General features: G+C 34.7%; 1 long non-coding RNA gene across 3 annotated transcripts in view; it reads right to left on the reverse strand.

The window, feature by feature from the left end:
* The window catches only part of LOC123614783 (uncharacterized), a 654,335-nt gene that overhangs the window by 627,800 nt on the left and 3,400 nt on the right, over nucleotides 1–23,135 (reverse strand). The gene's annotated exons all lie outside the window — the stretch shown is intronic.

Genomic DNA, 23,135 nt, shown 5'->3' on the forward strand with positions numbered 1-23,135 from the left:
AAGTGATGGTATGTATATACAATGGACTATTATTCAGTCACAAAGAAGAATGAAATCTTGCAAGTTGTGACAACATGGTTAGACTTCAAGGGCATTATGCTAAATGAAATAAGTCAGACAAAGGCAAATACTATATGATCTCTCTTATATGGGAAATCAATCAATCAACCAAGCTCATAGATACAGAGAACAGATTGGTGGTTGCCAGAGGTGGGGGATTGGGAGTGAGAGAAATGAATGAAGGGAGTTAAAAAGTTAAAAAAAAAAAAAAAAACATAATGGAATCCAGAGTCTTGCCAACATATTTTTCACAATGTCCCAGATACAATCCAAAGTTATTTAATGTATAAAGAAACAGAAATCTGTTTTCTCAAGAAAAAACACAGTAAATGAAGTATGACCTCCGGACGACCCAGATGTTGGAATTAGTAGACGATGACTTTAAAGCACTTACAAAACTATGCTTAAGGATATCACAGGAACAAATTGGTCTCATTTCTTGCCCTTAACTTGAATTGGCCATAAACACAGTCCCTGGCCAGCAGACTGAAGGCTTTTTCTAAGATGACAAGGGTCAGCTCAGGAGATGTAGAGGAGGGTGCTTTTATTTTCCTCGTTGTCGTTTAGAGGTTTTGATCTTTTCTGGGTAAAGAGGCCAATTACCTTTGTAAACACACAACATTTTTGCTTTCTCCAGTTTTCTGTTCATGGCAAAAGAATGGAAGTGAGTAAAGTTCTACTGATTTTTGAAAAGCAAATTTTGGGGAATTTTTAGATACAAAAGCACAATTCATGAAAGAAAAAATGCTGTTACTAAAGTTTAAAACTTCTGCTCTGTGAAACCGATGGTTAAGACAGTGAAAATACAAGTCCCAAACTCAGAAAATATTGGCAAAACACATTTCTGATATAAGACTTTTATCCAACATGTACAAAGAACTCTCAAAACTCAACAGTAAAAAAACAAATAAACCAATTTTAAAAAGACCAAATATCTGAACACTTTACCAAAGAAGATATACAGATATCAAATAAGCAACTGAAAAGATGCTTACATCATAAGTCATCAGGGAAATGCATATTAAAACAACAATGAGATACTATTACACAACTATTAGAATGGCCAAAATCCAGAATACTAACAGGACCAAATGCTGGCTTGGATGTGGAGCAACAAGAACTCATTAACTGCTGATGAAAATGTAAGAGCCACTTTGGAAGCCAGTTTGGCAGTTTCTTACAAAAGTAAACATACTTTTATCATATGATCCAACCATCACTCTCCTTGGTATTTACTCAAATAAATAAAAAACTCTCTCTACACAAAAACCTGCACATAGGTGTTTATAGCAGCTTTTATATAATTGCCAAAACTTGGAAGCAACAAAGATGTCCCACAGTAAGTGAATACATCCAAACAATGGAATATTATTCAGCCCTAAAAAGAAATAGGTTAGCAAGACATAAGACATGGAGGAACCTTAATGCACATTACTTAGTGAAAGAATTCAATCTGAAAAGGCACAAAGTCCAACTATTTGACTTTATGGAGACAGTAAAAAGGTCAGTGGTTGCCAGGGGTTGACAGGGTGGGATGAATACATGGAGTACAGAGGACTTTTTAGAGCAGTGAAATACTCTGTGTGATACCATAATGATGGACACATGTCAGTAAACATTTGTTCAAACCCATGGAATGTGTAACACCAAGAGTTAGCTGTTATATAAACTATGGATTTTGGGTGATTATGACATGTCATTTGTAGGTTCAGCATTTGTTAACAAATGTACTTTTCTGGTGGGGGATATCGATAATAAGGAAGGATATGTATGAGTAGGGAAAGGGGTATATGGAAAATCTCTTGGCTATTGTAAGTAATGCTGCAATAAACTAGGAAGTTTGATAACTATTCAAGATCTTGATTTCATTTCCGTGGGTGTATACCCAGAAGTGGGATATGATAGTTCAATTTTTAATTTTTTGAGGAACTTTCATACTGTTTTCTATAATGCTTGAACCAATTTGCATCCCTAGTAACATTGTACAGGGGTTCCCTTTTCTCCACATCCTCACCAACATTTGTTATCACTTTTCTTTTTGATAATAGACATCCTAACAGGTGTGAAGTGATTTCTCACTGTGATTTTGATTTGTGTTTCTCTGATGATTAGTGAAGTTGAATACTTTTTCATATACCTGTTGGCTATTTGTATTCCTTCTTTGGAAAAATGTCTTTTCAGGTCTTTTGCACATTTTAAATTGGATTTGTTTCTTGTGGGGGTTTTGTTTGTTTTTCCTATTGAGTTGTATAAGTTCTTCATATATTCTAGATAGTAACCCCTTATTAGATATACAGATTGCAATATTTTCTCCCACAGGTTATCTTTCCATTGTTGATTGTTTCCTTTCCTGTGCAGAAGCTTTTTAGTTTCAGGTAGTCCCCTTTGATGATTTGTGCTTTCGATGCCTATGCTTTTGGTGTCATATCCAAAAAAAAATCATTGCTAAGACCAATGTCAATAAGTTTTTCCTTATGTTTTCTTCTAGGCATTTTATGGTTTCAGGTCTTATATTGAAATTTTTATCCATTTCAAGTCAATTTTTGTGAATAGTGTATGACAGGGGTCAAATTTCATTCCAATTTTCCAACATCATTCATTGAAGAGACTCTCCTATTTCTCATTGTGTGTTCTCGGCACCCTTGTCAAATATTAGTTGACTGTATATGTGTAGGTTTATTTCTGGACTATTTTGTTCCAGTGATATATGTATTTTTATACCAATCCCATACTTTGTAACAGAACTTAAATCAGCTTGTTCTTGTTTCTCAAGATTGTCTTGGCTATCTGGGGTCTTCTGTGGTTCCGTATGAATTTTAAGATTGTTTTTTCTACTTCTGTGAAAAAATAACATTGGAATTTTGATAGGGATTGCACTGAATCTTTAGATTGCTTTGGGTAGTATGGACATTTTGATAATATTAATTCTCCTGATCTATGAACACAAGATAACTTTTCATTTATTTGTGTCTTCTTCAATTTCTTTTATTAATGTCTAATAGTTTTTAGTGTACAGATCTTTCGCCTCCTTGGTTAAATTTTCTTTTCTTAAAGGGTCTTTGTCTGTCTTTCCTTGTACACTGATCTCATAATGAGTTTGGGAGTATTCCCTCCTCTTCAATTTTTTGTAAGAGTTTGATAAGGATTGTCATTAATTCTTCTATAAATGCTTAGTAGAATTCACCAGTGAAGCCATCTGGTCCTGGGCATTTCTTTGTAGGGAGATTTTTTTTTATTACTGATTCAATCTCCTTCCTAGTTATTGGTCTATTCAGATATTTTATTTCTTCATGATTCAGACTTGGTACATTGTATGTTTCTAGGTATCCATTTCTTCTAGGTTATCAAAGTTGTGGGCATATATTTGTACAAAGCAGTCTCTTATGATCTTTTGAATTTCTGTAATGTCACTTGCAATATCTCCTCTTTCATTTCTGATTTTATTTGAGTCTTCTCTGGTTTTTTTAATTGTTAGCCTAGCTAAATTTTGTCAATTTTGTTTAGATTTTAAAAAAATAATTCTTAATTTTGTTGATCTTTTCTACTGTTATTCTAGTCTCTATTTCTACTGTTATTCTAGTCTCTATTTCATTTATTTCTGTTCTGATCTTATTTTCTTCCTTCTATTAACTTTGAGCTCAGTTCATTCTTCTTTTTCTAGCTCCTCGAGGTGCAAAACAAGGTTGTTTACTTGAGATCTTTCACGTTTCTTAATGTGTTTACCACTAAAAACTTCCCTCTTGGAACTGCTTTTGCTGCATCCTATAACTTTTGGTATAATATATTTCCATTTTCATTTATTTCAAGATATTTTAAATTTTCTTTTTGACTTCTTCTTTGATTCATTAACTGTTGAGGAGTGTGTTCCTTAATCTTCACATATTTGTGAATTTTACAATTTCCTCTTGTTATTGATTTCTAGTTTCATATCTTTATAGTTGGAAAAGATACTTGATATGATTCCAATCTTCTTAAATTTGTTGAGACTTGTGATCCAAAATGTGATCTATCCTGGAGAATGTTCTGTGCGCATTTGGGAAAAATGTGTATTTGCACATTTTTCTATTGTTGGATGGAATGCTCTGTAGAGGTCTGTTAAGTCTATTTTATCTAAAATACACTGTAATTCAAGTCCAATGTTTCCTTACTGATTTTCTATCTGGATGATGTATCCATTATTGAAAGTATGTTACTGAAGTCCCCTACCATTATTGCATTGCTGCCTATTTCTGCCTTCAGATCTGGTAATACTTACATAATATATTTAGGTGCTCTGATGTTGGCTGTATATATATATATTTAAACTGTTAAATCCTATTGATGAATTGAAGCCTTTATCATTATATAATGACCTTCTTTGTCTCTTGTTACAGATTTTTACTTAATGTCTGTTTTGTCTGATATGCTTATGGCTACCCTTATTCTCTTTGGGGTTACATTTGTATGGACTATCTTCTTCTATTCCCTCACTTTCTACCTATGTATATATACTTAAAACTGAAGTGAGGCTCTTGTGGGCAGCATATACACATATCTTGATTTTTGTCCATTCAGCCACCCTATGTCTTTTCAATGAAGAATTTAATCTGTTCACATTTAAAGTAATTATTGATAGGTATGGACTTACTATAAGCATCTTTTTCATTTTTTCCGGCTGTTTTGTAGTTCCTTCATTCCTGTCTTCCTCTGTTGATGTCTTCCTCTGTAATTTGATGATTTTTCATAATGATATTCTTTGATTCCTTTCTCTTTCTGTTTTGTGTATCTACTCTATTCTTTTGCTTTGTGGTTACCATGAGACTTAACAAAAAAAATCTTATAACAGTCTATTTTAAGCTGATAAGAACCTAATTTCAGTCACATCAAAAACTATACCCTTTTAGCTCCCCCCATTTTATGTTTTTGATTTCATACTTTACATCTTTTAAAGTTATGTACCCATTAAAATTATAGTAGCTATAGTTATTTTTCATACTTTTGTCTTTTGACCTTTATACTAAAGTGATTTATACACTATGATTATGATATTAAAATATTGTGAATTTGACAGTCTACTTACCTTTATCAATGTGTTTTATTATTTTTTTAATGGAGGTACTGGGAATTGAATCCAGGACTTTGGCCATGCTAAGTATGCTCTCTACCCCTGAGCTATTAACCTCCCCCCTCATCAATGTGTTTTATACTTTCATATATTGTCATGTTAATTAGTGTCTTTTCATTTCAACTTGAAGAACTCCTTTTAGCATTTCTTCTAAGTCAAAACAGTCTGCTGATTCAGGAAGTGTGAGGTGGGACCAGGGAACCTGCATGTTTTCTCCCCAGGTGCTGATCAGCCATTTACAGGAAACCCAATGGTGTACAATGGTGAAACTCTCAGAGTCTTCTGTGCAATGTACAACTTTATTTCTTCTACATGTTAGGCTTGGACAGTTTGCTTTGAGTTCTTGTTCTTGAATTTAATAGGTTTTTTTGTTTTATTTCTTTATAACAAGTTTATCAGTTGTCACTCATCAGTCTTATCAATACATTTGCCTGCAGAGGTGTCACTCCTCATTTCTAAGTCATTGATTTTATAATCTATGAATTTACAGTAAGATAAATGAAACTACTGCGATTGTGTATAAATTAAAAATAAATTGAACAGCTTTAGCTACCAAAGTTACCCAAAAAACTACTTCAAAATAAACAAAAAGAATTCTGAAGAGGCGTGGACATCGAAACAGCAGATACAATTGAGTGAGGAAGTGAGAGTGGGACTAAACTCAGAGATTCATAGGATTCATTGAAAGTCTAAACCTCATGACCAGTGCCACCATTCCATAACCAAAATCATTCTCAAGAAACTAAATGACCATTTGGGGAAAACCAGGGCTACTAGTGTGGATGATAGCATCCCATAGTGATATCTTCTCAATCCTGGTATTTGGAGAACTCCAACACAATATTTGGTCCCCTCACACTGAGCTTCCAGTCAGCCTTCATTTTTCTTTGTTTTCAACCATGAATAGGCAGGCAAAAATTATCAGATATTTGAGAAAAAGCTACAGCTTGAAAGAGAAAAATCATGGAAAGTACAGACAGAAATCGTCCCTGTAGGAAAGAGAGAATTCAGAGAGCCAAAGAAAAATTTTAAAGTAAGCTTTCATTAAAGTATGTTTTGCTGAGCCAAATATTTCAAACGTCTTTTGAATATACTGGGATTTTGACACTTTGGAGCAGCATATGCTGATAAGATTTGGAGTGGATAAAAGCTATGCTATTCTCGCATTCTCATAAAACAATCATAGCCTACAAACCCTTAGGAAAGTTGTCATATATCCTTAGAGATACATGCAGCCTAAAGACTGCTGTTATAGTCAACTCTAAACTAAGATATTAAAAACATCCAAATTTTATGCTTTATTTCTTTTAAAAGGAAAATTAACAAAAGTTACTCAAAAAGAAGTAAACAAATTGAATAGAATAAATTGAAGTGGCAATCAAGGATCTACATCTCCACTTTTCTTTTCTTTTTTATTTTTTGGTACCCCAGGTGAGACACGCATCTCCGCTTTTCACAAAAAGAAAGAAGGAAGGAAGGAAGGGAATTTTAAAAACAAAAGGAAAAAGGGGGGAAAAGCCAAGCCCAGACAGATTTATTTGTTAATTCTATTAACTCTTCAAGTAAGAGTTAATTACCAAGTTATTTAAATTTTACAAAATGCATAAGAAGATTTAAAAACTTCCCGATACAAAACAATATATTATCAAATTTGAATTCAAAAGTTGATTTAAAATATAGTATGTCATGATTAAGTAAATATTACCCAGAGATGTTCCAAAATTAGGAACACTATTCTTACAATTCTCTAGATTAACTAATTAAAAGAGTTAAATTCTGTTTTTAAAATAATAGAATTTTTATAGCTTATACAGAATCACTATTTTTAACAATATCTTTGTTTCTCAGGGGGTCCATCTCACCTGTAGGCTAATGATTGCCAAATTTGAATTTTCCATTCTAAATTCTAACCATACCACAATTGCAGTTGCCTACTGAGCTCTCACTAGGTATCTCATTGTCACAGCACCAAATTACTGAAATGGCACTTCATTCCCACAGAGTTCCCAGCATCAAAACCTCTTGAACACTTTCTGTGTCTCACTTGTCACTGGGAATTAAAACAGCTTTGCCAGTACCCTCATTTCAACAAGGCCATCATTCAAGTAACTCCTTTAGCTTCTGCCTGAAGTTCCTCTCCCTTAAGGGCTCAGACACAAATGCAGAATACCAAGCTCTCTTCACATCTAGCCACAACTCTATGCAGTTAATCCCTGCGACAGTTCATCCCAAAAGGTCTGCGTATAAATCTGTTTAGGCTTGCAGTCAGTAAGATCACAACCAAACTAGCTTGTTCTTGTTTTCTCCTCTGTCTCTCTCTGAATCTGTTTCTCCCCCGCCACCCCCCTTTTCTCTTCTCTCACTCTTCTCCCTCCCTATCAATTACATTCAAAATGCCACATAAGCTTGTCCAGTCCATTTATAATATATATTATAAGAGTTCCCAAGGAAAATTATATCCATGAGGCCAGAGATCTCTCACTACCATGCAACTAATATTCCTCCTCACTGGACGTAAGTGGGATGATAATTATTTGTGCTTTTAGTTAAGGTAGGCAAGGTTTTCTATGTCTATTCCCAGAAGATGAGTGATTTTTTGTAACAAAGGAAAAGAACATGTAATTTCTGCATGTTCTTTGTTAAAAGATTTTGTTTGTAATCAGATCTTGCTATTTTTGTTTTTTGTTTTATATTTGTCCTTATCAAAGAAATACTAGTTTATAACATTATATAAGTTTCATATGTACAACATATTTCTACTTCTGTACACCCTACAGTATGTTCACCACCAAAAATTTAGTTTCCATTCATCACCATATAGTTGATTCTCTTTAGCCATTTCACCTTCCCCATCCCACCCCATTCCCTCAGGAAACCACTGCTCTCTTTTCAGCATCTACATGTTTGTTTTTGTTCAGTTTATTCATTTATTTTTTGTTTGTTTGTTTTTATATTCTACATATAAGCAAAATCATGGTATTTTTCTTGGTCTGATTTATTTCACTTAGCATAATACCTTCAAAATCCATTCATGTTGTTGCAAATGGCAAGATTTTATCTCTTTATGGCTGAGTAATATTCCACTTTGTGTATGTGGATATATATATACACGTGTATGTATATACCACATCTTCTTTATCCATTCATCATTCATCTGTTGATGGACACTTAGACTGTGTCTATACCTTGGCTATTGTAAATAATACTGCTATAAACATAGGGATGCATATATATTTTCAAGTTAGTGTTTTGTATTCTTTAGATAAATACCCAGAAGTGGGATGGCTGGATCATATCGTAGTTCTAGTCTTAACTTTTTGAGGAATCTCCGTATTGTTTTCCATAGTGGCTGTACCAATTTATATTCTCACCAACAGTGTATAAAGGTTCTCTTTTCTCCACATCCTTACCAACAGTTGTTATAGCTTGTCTTTTTGACAATAACTATCCAAGGAGGTATCAGGTGATATTTAATTGTTTTGATTTGCATTTTCCTAACAATTAGTGATGTTGAACATCTTTTCATGTGCTTGTTGGCCATCTGTATGTCTTCTTTAGAAAACTGTCTGTTCAGTAACTCTGCCCATTTTTTAAGTCACATTGTTTGTTTTTTGTTCAGTTGTATGAGTTCTTTATATATTTTGGATATTAACGTCTTATCGGATATATGGTTCGCAAATATCTTCTTCCATATGGTAGGTTGCCTTTTTGTTTTGTTGATGGTTTCCTTTACTGTGCAGAAGCTTTTTAGTTTGGTGCAGTCCCATTTGTTTATTTTTGCTCTTGTTTCCCTTGCCTGAAGAGACATATTTAGGTATATGTTGCTAAGGCCAATGTCATATAGTACATTGCCTATGTTTTCTTCTAGGAGTTATATGGTTTGAGGTCTTACATTCACATCTTTAATCCATTTGAGTTGATATTTCTGTATGATGCAAGACAGTGTTCTAGTTTCTTTCTTTCTTTCTTGTTTTGCATGTGGCTGTCCAGTGTTCCCAATACTGCTTATTGAAGAGACTGTCCTTTCTCCATTGTATGTTCTTTGCTCTTTTGTCATATATTAATTGTCCATATATGTGTGGCTTTATTTCTGGGCTCTCAATTCTGTTTCATTGATTTATGTATCTGTTTTTCTGCCAGTACCATGCTGTTTGTATTAATATGGCTTTGTAGTATAGTTTGACATCAGGGCATGTGATTCCTCCGGCTTTGTTCATTTTTCTCAAATCTTTTTTTATATTGCTATAGAGAACAGGGAGACTTTGAATTTCAGTCATGATTAAGTAATTCAGATCATCCTACCAACAAAGGAAAACAGGAAAGGACGGATAATATATAAAACATTGACCTGAATGGGTTAGAGAACTAACAAGATGAAAGAATAAGTTGTCTGAGATATTGGAGAAGTCAGAAATCTAAGATGTTAGCCAAACATTAGCTTCTTTTGCCCTGACAGCATTTGCCAATTTGGGGCGAGGCAACTGAGATACTAAAAAGAACATTTTTTATAGGCTAATGCAGCAAAAATGACAAAATAGAGTCCAGACCTCCCAATGATAAGGGCTGTGGTAAACCCTCCACCTTTACACTAGTACACCCAAAGAGCTGTACCCTGTGAGTTACGAGAACCAGAATGAAATCTCTCAGCTTCAACTAATTTGAGTGGTCCAGAAAATATCAGTCTCTGAAGCTGGATTCATGTGATTCCAAAGTTCAGTGCTTGCAGACACTTGAAAGAAGAGAAAAAAATCTACTCTGGAAGAAGGTAACATCCTTCAAGTTCTCAAACAACTTCTACAAATAGTTTTTTAAATAAAATGTCCATAGAAAATCAAGTAGAAGAAGATATAACAGAAGGCAAGACAATATGAACAAGAATAAGTGTAAACAACAAACAAGAGAAACAGAGCCATTAAAGCTCCAAATATTTAACTGCTCAGATATTAACATAAAAATAGTTCATATCCACGTTTTTCACTGAAAAGACTGAAAATTTTGTCAGTGAGCTACAAACTATATACAGTGACTAGAAAATGTATAAACAGCCAAATAGAAATTCTAGAATTGAAAAAGAACCAAAATTAAGAACTCAATCGATGTGTTTAATAGCACATAAAATTCAGCTAAAAAAAGAGACTCTGTAAACTGAAAGACAGGTCAAGAAAAAAAAACTTTAAAAGTAAAGCACAAATTAACTCTGGGACAAGATGAAATGCATTGATATTCACATTATAGGGATCCAGAAAGAGAAGAGAGAGAGAAAAGAGAGGGAAAGGACCTAAGAAAATTTTTGAAGAGATAATAACCAAAAACTTTCCTAACTCACAAAAGGAAACAGTCATCCAAATCCAAGAAGCACAGAGAGTTCCAATGAGGAACACACCCAGGCACACAGTAATCAAATTGACAAAAATTAAGGATAAGGAGATAATATTAAAATCAGCAAGAGAAAGGCAACACATAACATACAAGGGAACTCCCATAAGGTTATCAGCTGATTTTTCAGCAGAAACTCTGCTGAAGGGAGTAGCACGATATATTTAAAGTGATAAAAGGGAAAATCATGCAACCAAGAATATCCTATCCAGCAAGGTTCTCATTCAGATTTGATGGAGAAATCCAAAGCTTTACAGATAAACAAAAGATAAAAGAATTCAGCACCACCAAACCAGCTTTACAACAAATCTTAAAGTAACTTCTCTAGTCATCAAATCACAAGAAAAGAGAACAAAGAAGAAGAAAGAGAAAAAAAAAAAAAGACCCGCAAAAGCAAACCCAAAACAATTAACAAAATGGCAATAAGAACACATGTATCAATACTTACCTTAAATATAAATAGATTAAATGTTCCAACCAAAACATATAGACTGGCTGAATGGATATAAAAACAAGTCCCATATATATGCTGTCTACAAGAGACCCACTTCAGAGCTAGAGATACAGGCTGAAAGTGAGGGAATGGAAAAAGATATTCCATGCAAACCAAAAGAAAGCTGAAGTAGCAATACTTATATCAGACAAAATAAATTTCAAAGTAAAGACTGTTACAAGAGACAAAGAAAGACACTACATAATGCTTAAGGGATCAATCTAAGAAGAGGACACAACAATTGTAAATATATATGCATCCAACACAGGAGTACCTCAATATATAAGGCAATTGTTAATAGACATAAAAGGAGAAATTGACAATAACACAACAATAGTAGAGGAGCTTAATACCCCTCTTACATCAATGGATCACCCAGACAGAAAATCAGTAAGGAAATACAGGTCCTAAATAACACATTAGACCATATGGACTCAACTGATATCTATAGAGCATTCCATCCAAAAGCAACAGAATACACACTCTTCTCGAGTGCACATGGAATATTCTCCAGAATTGACCACATGCTGGCCCACAAAGCTAGCCTCAGCAAATTTAAGAAAACTGAAATTGTATCAAGCATCTTTTCCTACCACAATGCTATAAGGTTAGAAATCAACTACAAGAAAATAACTGCAAAAACTGCAAACATGTAGAGGCTAAACAATATACTACTAAACAACCAATGGGTCACTGACGAAAGCAAAGAGGAAATCAAAAAATACTTTGACACAAGTGAAAAGGAAAACACAATGGTCCAAAACCTCTGGGAAGCAGCAAAAGCAGTTCTCAGAGGGAAGTTTATAGCAATACAAGCCTACCTCAGGAAACAAGAAAAATCTCAACTAAACAACCTAAACTTACACTAAAGCAGCTAGAGAAAGAATAAACAAAACCCAAAGTCAGAAGAAAAGAAATCATAAAGATTAGAGCAGAAATAAATGAAATAGAGACTAAAAAAATCAATAGAAAAGATCAATGAAAATGAAGCTGTTTCTTTGAAAAGATAAACAAAATTGATAAACCTTTCGTCAGATTTACCAAGAACAAGAGGGAGAGGGCCCAAATTAACAAAATCAAAAATGAAAAAGGAGAAGCTACAACCAACACCATAGAAGTACAAGGGATCATAAGAGGCTACTATGAGCAACTATATGCCAACAAAAAGGACAACATAGAAGAAATGGACAATTTCTTAGAAAGGTACAATTTGCCAAGGCTGAACCGGGATAAAATAGACAGTATGAACAGACCAATTACCAGTACTGAAATTGAATCAATAACTTCAAAACTCTCAACAAACAAAAGTCCAGGACCAGATGGCTTCACAGGCAAATTCTACCAAACTTTTAGAGAAGAGTTAACATCTATCCTTCTAAAACTATTTCAAAAAATTGCAGAAGAAGAAATACTTCCAAACTCATTCTAGGAGGCCATCATTGATATTAAAGCCAAAGATACCATAAAAAAAGAAAATTACAGGCCAATATCACTTATGAATATAGATGCAAAAATCCTCAACAAAATACTAGCAAATTGACTCCAACAATGCATTAAGAGGAGATATATATATAAATATATAAATATATAAATATATAAATATATATATATATATAATGGAATACTACTCAGCCATAAAAAAGAATAAAATAATGCCATTTGCAGCAACATAGATGGAGCTGGAGATTATCATTCTAAGTGAAGTAAGCTAGAAAGAGAAAGAAAAATGCCATGTGATATCACTTACATGTGGAATCTAAAAAAATGGACACATATAGGGGGAGGGTACAGCTCAGTGGTAGAGCACATGCCTAGCATGCATAAGGTCCTAGGTTCAATTCCCAGTACCTCCATTAAAATAAATAAATAAGCATAATTACTTCCTCCCCCCAAAAAGAAACACACATAAAAAAACGGACACAAATGAACTAGTTATTATTTATAACTTAGATGACTGATTTCTTGAATATGTGTGAGCACATATGATTGTCCTTTATGATTGGATTACTGCATTCTGTTGATTCTTATTTTGTGGTTGGCTTTATTCTTTTGATAACTATGTAACTTTAAAAAGCTAAAGCTCTAAACTGTTCTTAGAAACAATGAGCAGTACACATATGTAAAAATTTTTAATGTGCAGAATATTGTATATATGTATTTACATGTAGTATATTGTGTATCTTCAGTCAAATTCTAACAATTCTACCTAATAAAACTGAAAACAAATAAATAAAATTATTACAAAATTTTTTTAAAAGAGTAAAGCACAAAAATAGAAAAGGATGGACAAAACAGAATTCAAAGTATGGTGGTTTTAAAATATATCCAAAAATTATTTAATACTTGTCCTCTCAAAAAGTAGAACCTAGTTCCTCTCCCTTTGCGTGAGTTGGACTTACTAACTCAACTTCTAGCAAATACAATACAGTAAAATTAACACTTTATGACTTCCAAGACTAGGTCACAGAAGGCACTGTCTCTTCCTTGCATTCTGTCTCCTTTTTCACTTAATCTGGGGAAAGTCAGATACCATATCATGAGACACTCAAGCAGCCTTTTTGAACAATCCACATAGTGAGGAAATGAGGCCTCCTTTCAACAGGCATGTGAGTGAACCATCTCAAAAAGTTCCCTTCAGCCCCCTTCAAACCTTTAGATGACTACAGCTCTGGCCAAAATCTCAACTGCAACCTCATGAGGGAACTTAGGGCAGAATGATGCTTGCTCCTTAATTCCTGATCTAGAGAAAATGTGAGATAGCTAATGTTTATTTTATGCCATAAATTTTGAGGTAATTTGTTACTCAGACAGATAACTAATTCAGAGTGAAAAAAAGCGGATATATAGTAAGAAGTTTTCTCATGCATCTAATTGAGGTTTCAGAAAGAGAGAAAAGAGAAAATGGGTTAAAAACAATACTTGAAGAAATATAATGGAGAATTTGTCAAAATGAAAAAAAATCCACAGGTTTACGAAGAAAAACTGTCCCCATGAAGTAGAAATTTTTAAAAATCCACATATAGGTACATTACATTAAAATTGCTGAAAAACAAAGATAAAGATAAAAAAAGCTTAAAAGCACCCAAAGAAAAATGACAAATGTGCAAAATTAGACTGAGATCTTACTTCTCACCAGAATATGAGAGCCAGACACATTGAAATGTTTTATCTGAAGTGATAAAAGGAATTAGCTATTAATCTACAGCTGTATATATAGTGAATATATCCTTTAATAAGTAAAACAAAATAAAGATATTTCCAAGCAAGCAAAAACTGTAGGTCCCCAACAGACCACAATAAAAGAAATACTAAAAGTGTTTCTTCAGGTGAGGGGAATCTGACCACAGACAGAGGCATGGAAATGAAGAAAAGAAAAATAAAAAGAATAAATAATAATAGAAAGATAAATATCTAGGTAAATCTTAATAAACATTGCATAAAATAAAAACAAAGTTTCTGGTATTTGAAATATATGTATAATTAAAATACATGACAACAATAACATAAAAGGCAGAAAAGGAAAAAGATTTTTAGGAAGTGGCAAAAGTATTACTTTATATTAGATTTTAGTAAGTAAAAGATTCATGCTGTACCATCAGAATAGCCACCAGAAGGATAGTAAAAGAATGTGTAACCAACAATTAATAAAGGAACGGAAATGGAATTTTAAAAACAAAATGAAACACTTAACTGATCCAAAAGAAGACAAGGAAGGAGGACAAAGAGAACACAGAATAGGAGGGTCAAGTAGAAAACAAATAAATAAAATTAATTATATTAAATATAAATTAAATAGACAAATTAAATGAACTAAGATGATCAGACTGGAATTTTTTAAATTCTCAATTATATGTTGCTTACAACAGTACAGTTTATAAAGAAACAGGGAGAAGAGAAAGGTGAAGGAGATTAAGAGGTACTTTGAATGCCAACTTATGAGTCAGGGTATGAAATGCACAGTGTGTGGAATTAAGTCAATAATAATGTAATATCTTGGTATGGTGACAGATATGGTTAGACTTATTGTGGTGATCATTGTGTAATATATAGATATATTAAACCACTATGTTGTACACAAGGAACTAACATAGTGTTGCATGTCAATTATACTTCAAAAACAAACAAATTCATAGAAAAAGACATCAGATCGAAAGGTTCCAGAGGTAGGAGTGGAAGGATGGGAACTGGATGAATGTAGTCAAACGGTACAAACTTCCAGTAACAAGTTAAGTAAGTACTAGGGATATATTATACAACATGATAAATATAATTAGAACTGCTGTTATGATATGTATGAAAGTTGTTAAGAGAGTAAATCCTAAGAGTTCTCATCACAATGAAAAAAAATGTTTTCCCCTTTCTTTTACTTTTTATCTATATTAGATGACGGATGTTCACTAAACTTATTGTGGTAATCATTCATGAAGCACATAAATCAAATCATCATGCTGTACACCTTAAACTTATACAATGCTTTATGTCAATTATATCTCAGTAAAACTGGAAGAAAAAAGAAAGAAGAAATAGGGTTGAAAGTAAAATATGAAAAGATACAGCATGCAAAGGCTAACCAAAAGAAAATTGATATAGATTTACTAAGATCAGAAAATAAAACTTTAAGGCAAGAAATATTACTGGAGATAAAAAATGGATTTCATAAGGATAAAAAGTCAATCAACAGGAAGATATAACTATTCTGAACTTCTATGCATGCTATCACACCCTCCAAATACATAAAACAAAAATCAAAAAACTAAAAGCTGAAATGGAGAAATCCACAATTATGTAGAATATTTAACACACAAATATCTTCCAGAATGCGATAGAACAAACAGACAAATAATAAGATACAGAAGATTTGACCGTTATCAGCAAACAAACTAATGATATATATTGAACAATGGCAGAATAAGTATCTCTCTCAAATATACATGAAGTAGTTATTAAAAGTGACCATAACCTAAGCCATAAAGCAAGTCTCAGGAAATTTCATTCAAATCAAATAATATAGAATATTTTCTGACACACTGTAATTAAGCAAGAAGTCAATTTTTTTAAAAAGTAACTTAAAGACTCCATACATTTGAGAATGAATTAATTCACTTCTATAAAACCAATGGGTCTAAAAAGACAAAAATCTCAATAGAAATTAGGAAAACTTTGGAAATGAATGATAATAAAAATACCACCTATCTAAATTTGTGGCTTATAGCTAAAGCAATGCTTAGAGGGGAATTTATAGTCCTAAATGCATGTATTAAAAAAGAGGAAAGGTGGAAAATTAATCATTTAAACAAACATAACAAGAAGTCAGAATATGAAGAGCAAAATACACTGAAATTAAGTAAAAGAAAGGAAATAGTAAAAATATGAGCAGAAATTAATAAATCAAAACTAAATATATAATAGTGATGATAAAGTCAGATTTGGGTTCTCTATAAAACTTTTTCAATTGATAAATGTCTACTGAAACTGATCAAGAAATAAGAAAGAAGCATAGCTATCCCAAGAAGACATCATTATAGATAATTCAGACCTTACAAAGATATTAACAGGATATTTTAAATAACTTTATGCCTTTAAATTTGGAAATTTAAAGGGCAAAAATCCTAAACAATATATAACTTACCAAGAAAAAACAGAAAATATCGACATTTCTGTAACTATAAAACGAAATAAATCTATAATTAAAAACTCCCAAAAAGAAAACCTCAGTTCAGAAGTATTTACTGGTGACTTCTACCAAACATTTTAAGAAGAAATTATATCACTTTTTCATATTCTTCCAGAGAATTCAAAAAAATAATGGTAAGGAACACTGCATATATGTTTCCTATGGCTGCTTTGACAAGTTATCACAAACTGGCCTAAAACAACAGAAACTTATTCTCTCACAGTTCTGGAGGCAGAAGTTTAACATCAGTTTCACTGGGCCAAAGTCAAGGTGTCAGCAGGGCCACACGCCCTCTGGAGCTTCTAGGAGAGAATTCGTTCTTTGCCTAGTCCAGCTTCTGGGAGCTGCCAACATCCCTTGGCTTATCCAATCCCTGCCTCCATCCTACACTGTATTATCTACTGTGTGTAATCTCTCTCTGCCCCTCTCTTATAAAGACACATTTAGTAGCATCTAGGGCCCACCTGGAAAATCTCCCCACAAGATCCTTAACTTCATATCTGCAAAGACTTTTTTTCCCAAATAAGGTAATATTAATAGATTCCAAGGATTAGGTTATGAATGGCATTTAGGGGGCCATTTTTCTAGTCTACCACCCATCCCAATTCATTTTGTGAGGTCAGTAGAACTTTGACATCACTACCTGGAATGACATTATAAGAAAGGCAAATTATAGGCCAATGTTTTGAGTGAACATAGGTACAAACCCTAAATAAAATATTAGCAAACCAAACCCAGCAATACAGAAAAAGAATTCATATATCACAATCCAGTTGAGGAATGCAAAATTGTCTTAACATTAAGAAATTAATGTAATTCTCCACATGAACATTGACAGAAAAGAAGGGAGAAACACACAACAAGAAAGAGGAGTTATGTTAGATGTCACCTTAGTCTACAGTTTTTCCCCTGAGAAAATTTAATGAAAGGAGCCATAAGCTCCTCCACCAACACCTCCCTCAAATAACAGATGATTGGGTCTGTAGGCACCTGCAGGTATCCCCCTTACCAGGCTCCTATAATTACTAAGAGAGCAATAACAACTTTGTTGGAAGCCCAGAACTGCTTTGATGATTGAAGAATCCCATTTTTAGGTAGAGGGCAGGAAAAGGGCAGGTTATATCTAGGTAATGTCTAGCACTTAGTTTTATCAGGAAGAGGGGACATGTGAAAACTTTCTGACTGGTCTCTGACTTTAATGACTTAAAATTTCCAGCTCATTGAAATCAAATAAAGTCAATGTATGATCTAGTCCAGAGATGGCTGGCAGGCCCAGTTTTAGGAGTCCCTGAAATATTATAGTACAGTAGTTCTCAACCAAAAGCATATCCCAGCCACCAGGGGACTCTGACAAACCATACGTGCCTTAGACCCACCCTTGGATGTAAATATCCTATATTTACAGATATAGGGAGCCACTATTGTGATAGAAAGATAACATGTTCTTCAGGTGTATTGTTTGTGTAATATAGTGGGGAAAACAGATTAAAACCATTGGAACAATGGTGTAACAAATAAGAAAATATAAATGTATAAAACAAAAATATGAATACACTCCTTTCCCTTTTCCCTGATATTTCTGGGCCTTATCACACAAACCAAATTAATGTACATGTATTCATTTTCTATTGCTGTGTAATAAATTACCACAAATGTACTGGCTTACAATAACATATATTACCTCACTAGGTCAGAGGTCTAAGCACACTGTAGTTAAGTTCTCTGCTCAGGGGCTCACCAGGCTGAAATCAAGGTGTCAGCCTAGGGCTGCAACCTCACCTGAGGCTTGGGCCTCTTCCAAGCTCACTGAAGTTGTTGGCGGAATTCAGTTTTTGCAGTCAGAGAACCAAAGCCCCATTTTCTTACTGCTATCAGCTCCTAGAGGTTGATCTCTATTTCTAGAGGCCACCTTCAGGTCCTAGCCACAAGACCTTTTAAACCATGATAGCTTACTTCTTCAAAGCAAGCAGGAGAATCTCACTCCAGTCTGCTAGGATAGTGTCTTACATAAAGTAGTGTAAGCACAGTGACTATCTCAACACCTTTTTTATTTTGAGGAAATCACCCAAGGAGGCCATGTTCCTACCATATTCACAGGTCCAGCCCACACCCAAGAGGACAGAATCATACAGGGGATGTATGCCAGTGGCTGGGAATCTTGGGGGCCACCTTAGAATCTACCTACCATAGTGTGCATCGCAGAAAGGGAGAAAATATAAAAGAATGGGAAAACATTGAATGGGCAGAGAGTAACGGGACAAAGGAAATCAAATTGATTGAGGAGTGGTAGCAGGAGGAGAAAGAGCTGAGCAAACAGCACTGGGGGAGAATTAGGAGAGTCAAGAGTTTTATCTGGCAATGGACTTTGTGTGAGGAAGACAGTAAGAAAGATACAGTAAGGAAAGAGGATCTTAAGGAAATTCTTCTGACTGCTGAAAACTTAGTCCCTTTTTTGAGATTCTCTTTAGAGGCTGCCATAAAATATCTTAATCTCTTCCAACTAATTGAATTTGTAGTTGTTTTTCTTTCTTATTTTTATTTTTTGCTTCACTGCCATTCATTGCAATGCAAACCTGTGCTCAGAATAAAACTCAACATGATCCAATAATATTTTGATTACATTGAGGCTTAGGAATCAAACAGACTTTAAATCAAATCTCCACACCTTTGCTTACTAAGTAAGTTATTTTTTAAACCATCACCAATTACTAAGCACGATATGCCGATTCTAAATGATGTTGCTTAACTTAGCTTGTGATTAAGACATTGCCTCTAGTTGTCTAGTTTATCTCCTGTGATCTGGTTAAGTGACAACTGTGATCCACAGTTTATCCAGATTGACAACAAAATAAGTAAATGTAGTTATTTGCTTCCTTAAATTCATTATGCGATTGTACATATTAAAAATGATATATATGACTATCTAAGGTATACATAAATGTAAGCTCTTATTATTACAGTTTTATTATTTCTTGCACTGTGGTAAACCAAGTGGCAAATATATTAAGTCAATGATCCGAAAAAACAGGACAGTGAAGTTGAGACATATCAGGAGGAGAGCTCATATTAAGATCATGCTTCCCAGCCTAGACTGCAAAGCGCAAAAGGAGCTGAGGTTTCTGTCTGTCTTGTTCATTGATGTTTTCTCAGAGATTTGCACATAATAAGTTTTCAATGAATGATATTTAATAAATGAAAATAATATTCTATGTCTAATTACCAGTTGCATTTATGGTGCTCATGGCCTTATTAAGGGGTCCAGGGTCAGCGTAGAGGTATAAGACCTGCCTGTCAGAAAATCAAAGGCTTAGAAGAGTTGGGAAATTAAGATGTTCCTGCTGGAAGCTATTATAAGTAACTCACTCATTCATTTTAAAAATATCTTTTGAGCACTTTCTGTGTTCACATGCCATAACAGATGGAGGGAGTAAATAAAGTATACAAGACATGATTTCTACTCTCTTCAGTCCAATAGAGAAAACACTTGTATACCAACAATTTCTATACAAGATTAGATATGCTGTGTGGCACATATAATAGGACCAAATTTGTATAGGAGTCCAGAGAAAGGAGAGATCAGTTTAGACCATGGATTAGCTAACTATGGTTCATTAGCGGAATTCATCCTGTGGTCTGTTTTTGAATGGACCACAGGCTAAGAATAGTTTTTACAGTTTGATAAAATAAGAATACAGAGACTGCATGAGGCAAAGTCTAAATTTTTCCTATCTGTTACTTCATATAAAAAGTTTGTGGACACCTATTCCAGATGAATGAACAAAGAAGGCTTCACAGAAGACACATTAGATCTGGGCCTTTAACTGATGGACAGAGCTGGGATGGGGGAAGGGTACTTGGAATGGAAGGAATTACTTTTACTCAAGCCCAGGGGCAGTAGACTTCAGGACACATCTGGAGAATAATGGTGACACATCCCATCTGGCAGGACTATGAGGTTTTATGAAGGGAGAAGTGGAGGGGTCTGGAAGAGTTACCTGTGATAGATGAACTAAGGAAGTTGACTATGAAGGACCTCACAGTTGCCAGAAAGAATTTCATGAAGTTTTGGCAATGGGCTCTCTTCAAGGGTTTTAATGATGAGAAAGAAGATTTTTCATAGGAGAGCACTCTAGTCATGTAATTTTTATCACAGTTAGCCAGAGATGAACTCCATGCTTTACTCTAGCCACCAAAAACTCATGAAGGCAATGCGTATTCTCTCAACTTCAGCTTATGTTGGACTGAAACTCCCAAATGGTTGCTTAAAGACACCTTGCTTTATTACTTCTCGTCTCCTCCACCAGCTAGCTCCCTGAAGAAGTGATTTAAAATGGGATTTCAGACAGACCCTCTAGCGTAGCTTTGTTTCACATGACACTATGTTATTAATGCATGACACTATATTATTAATAATATTCACCAACAAGTCTCAGACCTACTATTTCACCGTCATTTAGTAGCAGTCTCCAGCAATCAAATAATTGTACTTGTCTGTCTGGCCCAGGCACAAGATGCACTTACACAGACTATTCTGTTGGTCAGCTCCATTTACTGACAGCTCAGCAGGGAAGACCCAATTTATTCAATGCATAAAGCTGCAGCACACGAGTGGAACTCTGGTGAGGGAAGGGGAGAAAGGACTGAGAAAGGCAATGGAAAAAAGAAGTCCAAAAATGGAATGAAATGGAGGGTTGGTTGGGAAATCTCCTTTTGGGAAAGGACCTCTAGACTACACCAATCTCCAAGCTTTCCCTGAAATCCTGAGTGCCTCAGTTTTCCTTCCTCACAGCCTGAGAAGACAGCAGAGCCTTTACACAGAAATACAAGCCTCCTGGGTGCTATCAGTCTGGTCAAATGCATTGCATTCTCTGACTGGCCCTCCACTCACATACTCTGGACTTTATTTATAAGGACAACAGTTCTTATAAGTAGAAAGGAAAGTAGGAAGTCAGACTAAAACAGTTGCAGTGAGGGAAAAATAAAACAAGTTGAGGAAAGGGGAGAGAAAATCACAGGAGAAATAGTTATAAATTATTTTATAATAGCCACAAGGCAGGGTGGGGGTCACCTGACTTGGATGCAGATGAGGCAAACTGGAAGGAAGGGGGCTGAACCTCAGCCTTCCCTCCTGGCCTTCCAGCATCCTCCCTGTTTCCCCACTGCCCGAGGTCCTCATATTCTTACCCAGGCCTATTTTCCATCTCTCTTGCTCTACACTTCTTCTTTCTTCCTTCCATTCTGCTCCCTGATTAGAGCATTTCTTTTCCTATTAATTAACACCAAGAAGATCTCTTAAAACGCTTCATGAAGGAGTCTGTTGATCATTGCTCAGTATGATCATTTACCAAGAATATTCATATCCTAACAGGGGAGAATAGGATGAATTCCCACTGGCAGATTGTCAGGTCATGGCAGGATCACTAAAGATCAGGAGGAAAGGAAGAGGATAAAAAGGGGTGGAGTGAAGGGCAAGGGAAGGGAATGAAATGTTTATTAAGTGCTGTTCAGTTTTACAGAGAGCACTGTGTGAGCAGCTGCCTACAAAAGGTTCTGTGGGCCAGAAGGCTGCTAGTCAGGAACTTAAGCTCCATTAACCCAGATGTGAGCAAATTTCTAAAAAGAGTGGCAAGGAAATATAGAGAAAGCCAATTCTGTGACCATCTCACGACCCTAACATTATATACATCTAGAAAATGGACAATAGGGTGAGCAATTACTGGACTCTGTCAGGACTTAAGAAAAATCAACCATTCTGAGACTCAAGTTTCCTCATTCATAAAACAAAGCTGATGGGGGTGGGAAATGGTCTCTACATTTTCTTCTCATTCTTAAATTATGTCATTCAATGAATTTTGTCCATTTTTCCCTCTGTAAGATCATTCCTATAGCAAATAAACATGCTTTAATTTCTTCCATCTTAAGAAAACAAAAACAAAAAAACCTCTCATTCTAATTCTCCCTCTGGGCATGCTCTTAGTTCTCTAGTTCCTTTTTCAGCAAAATTTTCTGGAAAAGATGTCTTATATAATCCATATCTCCACTCTTTCTCTTCCTGTCCTCTTTTGAATTCACTCCAATCAGACTTTTGTCCCCATCATGTTGCAGAAACTCTTCTCATAAACACCATCAATGATCTCCAGTAGCCAATTCTCACTTGTTCTTTTAGCAGCATTGTATACAGTTCCTCCATTGAATACGTTCCTCATTTGGCTTCTAGGACACCACACTCACTTAGTTTCTGGTCACCCCTTTTCACTTTAATTTGCTGGCTTTTCCTCATATCCCCCGATTCCAAATATGAACGATCCCAAAACACAGCCCTCATTCCACTTCTTTCCCTCTCCACTCGTACAGCGAATGATTTCATCTGTCCCAAGGCCTTGAAGACCATCTATGGGCCAATGACTCTCAGACCTCTCTCTCGACAC

Source organism: Camelus bactrianus, chromosome 1, assembly GCF_048773025.1.
Source record: "Camelus bactrianus isolate YW-2024 breed Bactrian camel chromosome 1, ASM4877302v1, whole genome shotgun sequence".
Lineage (NCBI taxonomy): Eukaryota > Metazoa > Chordata > Mammalia > Artiodactyla > Camelidae > Camelus > Camelus bactrianus.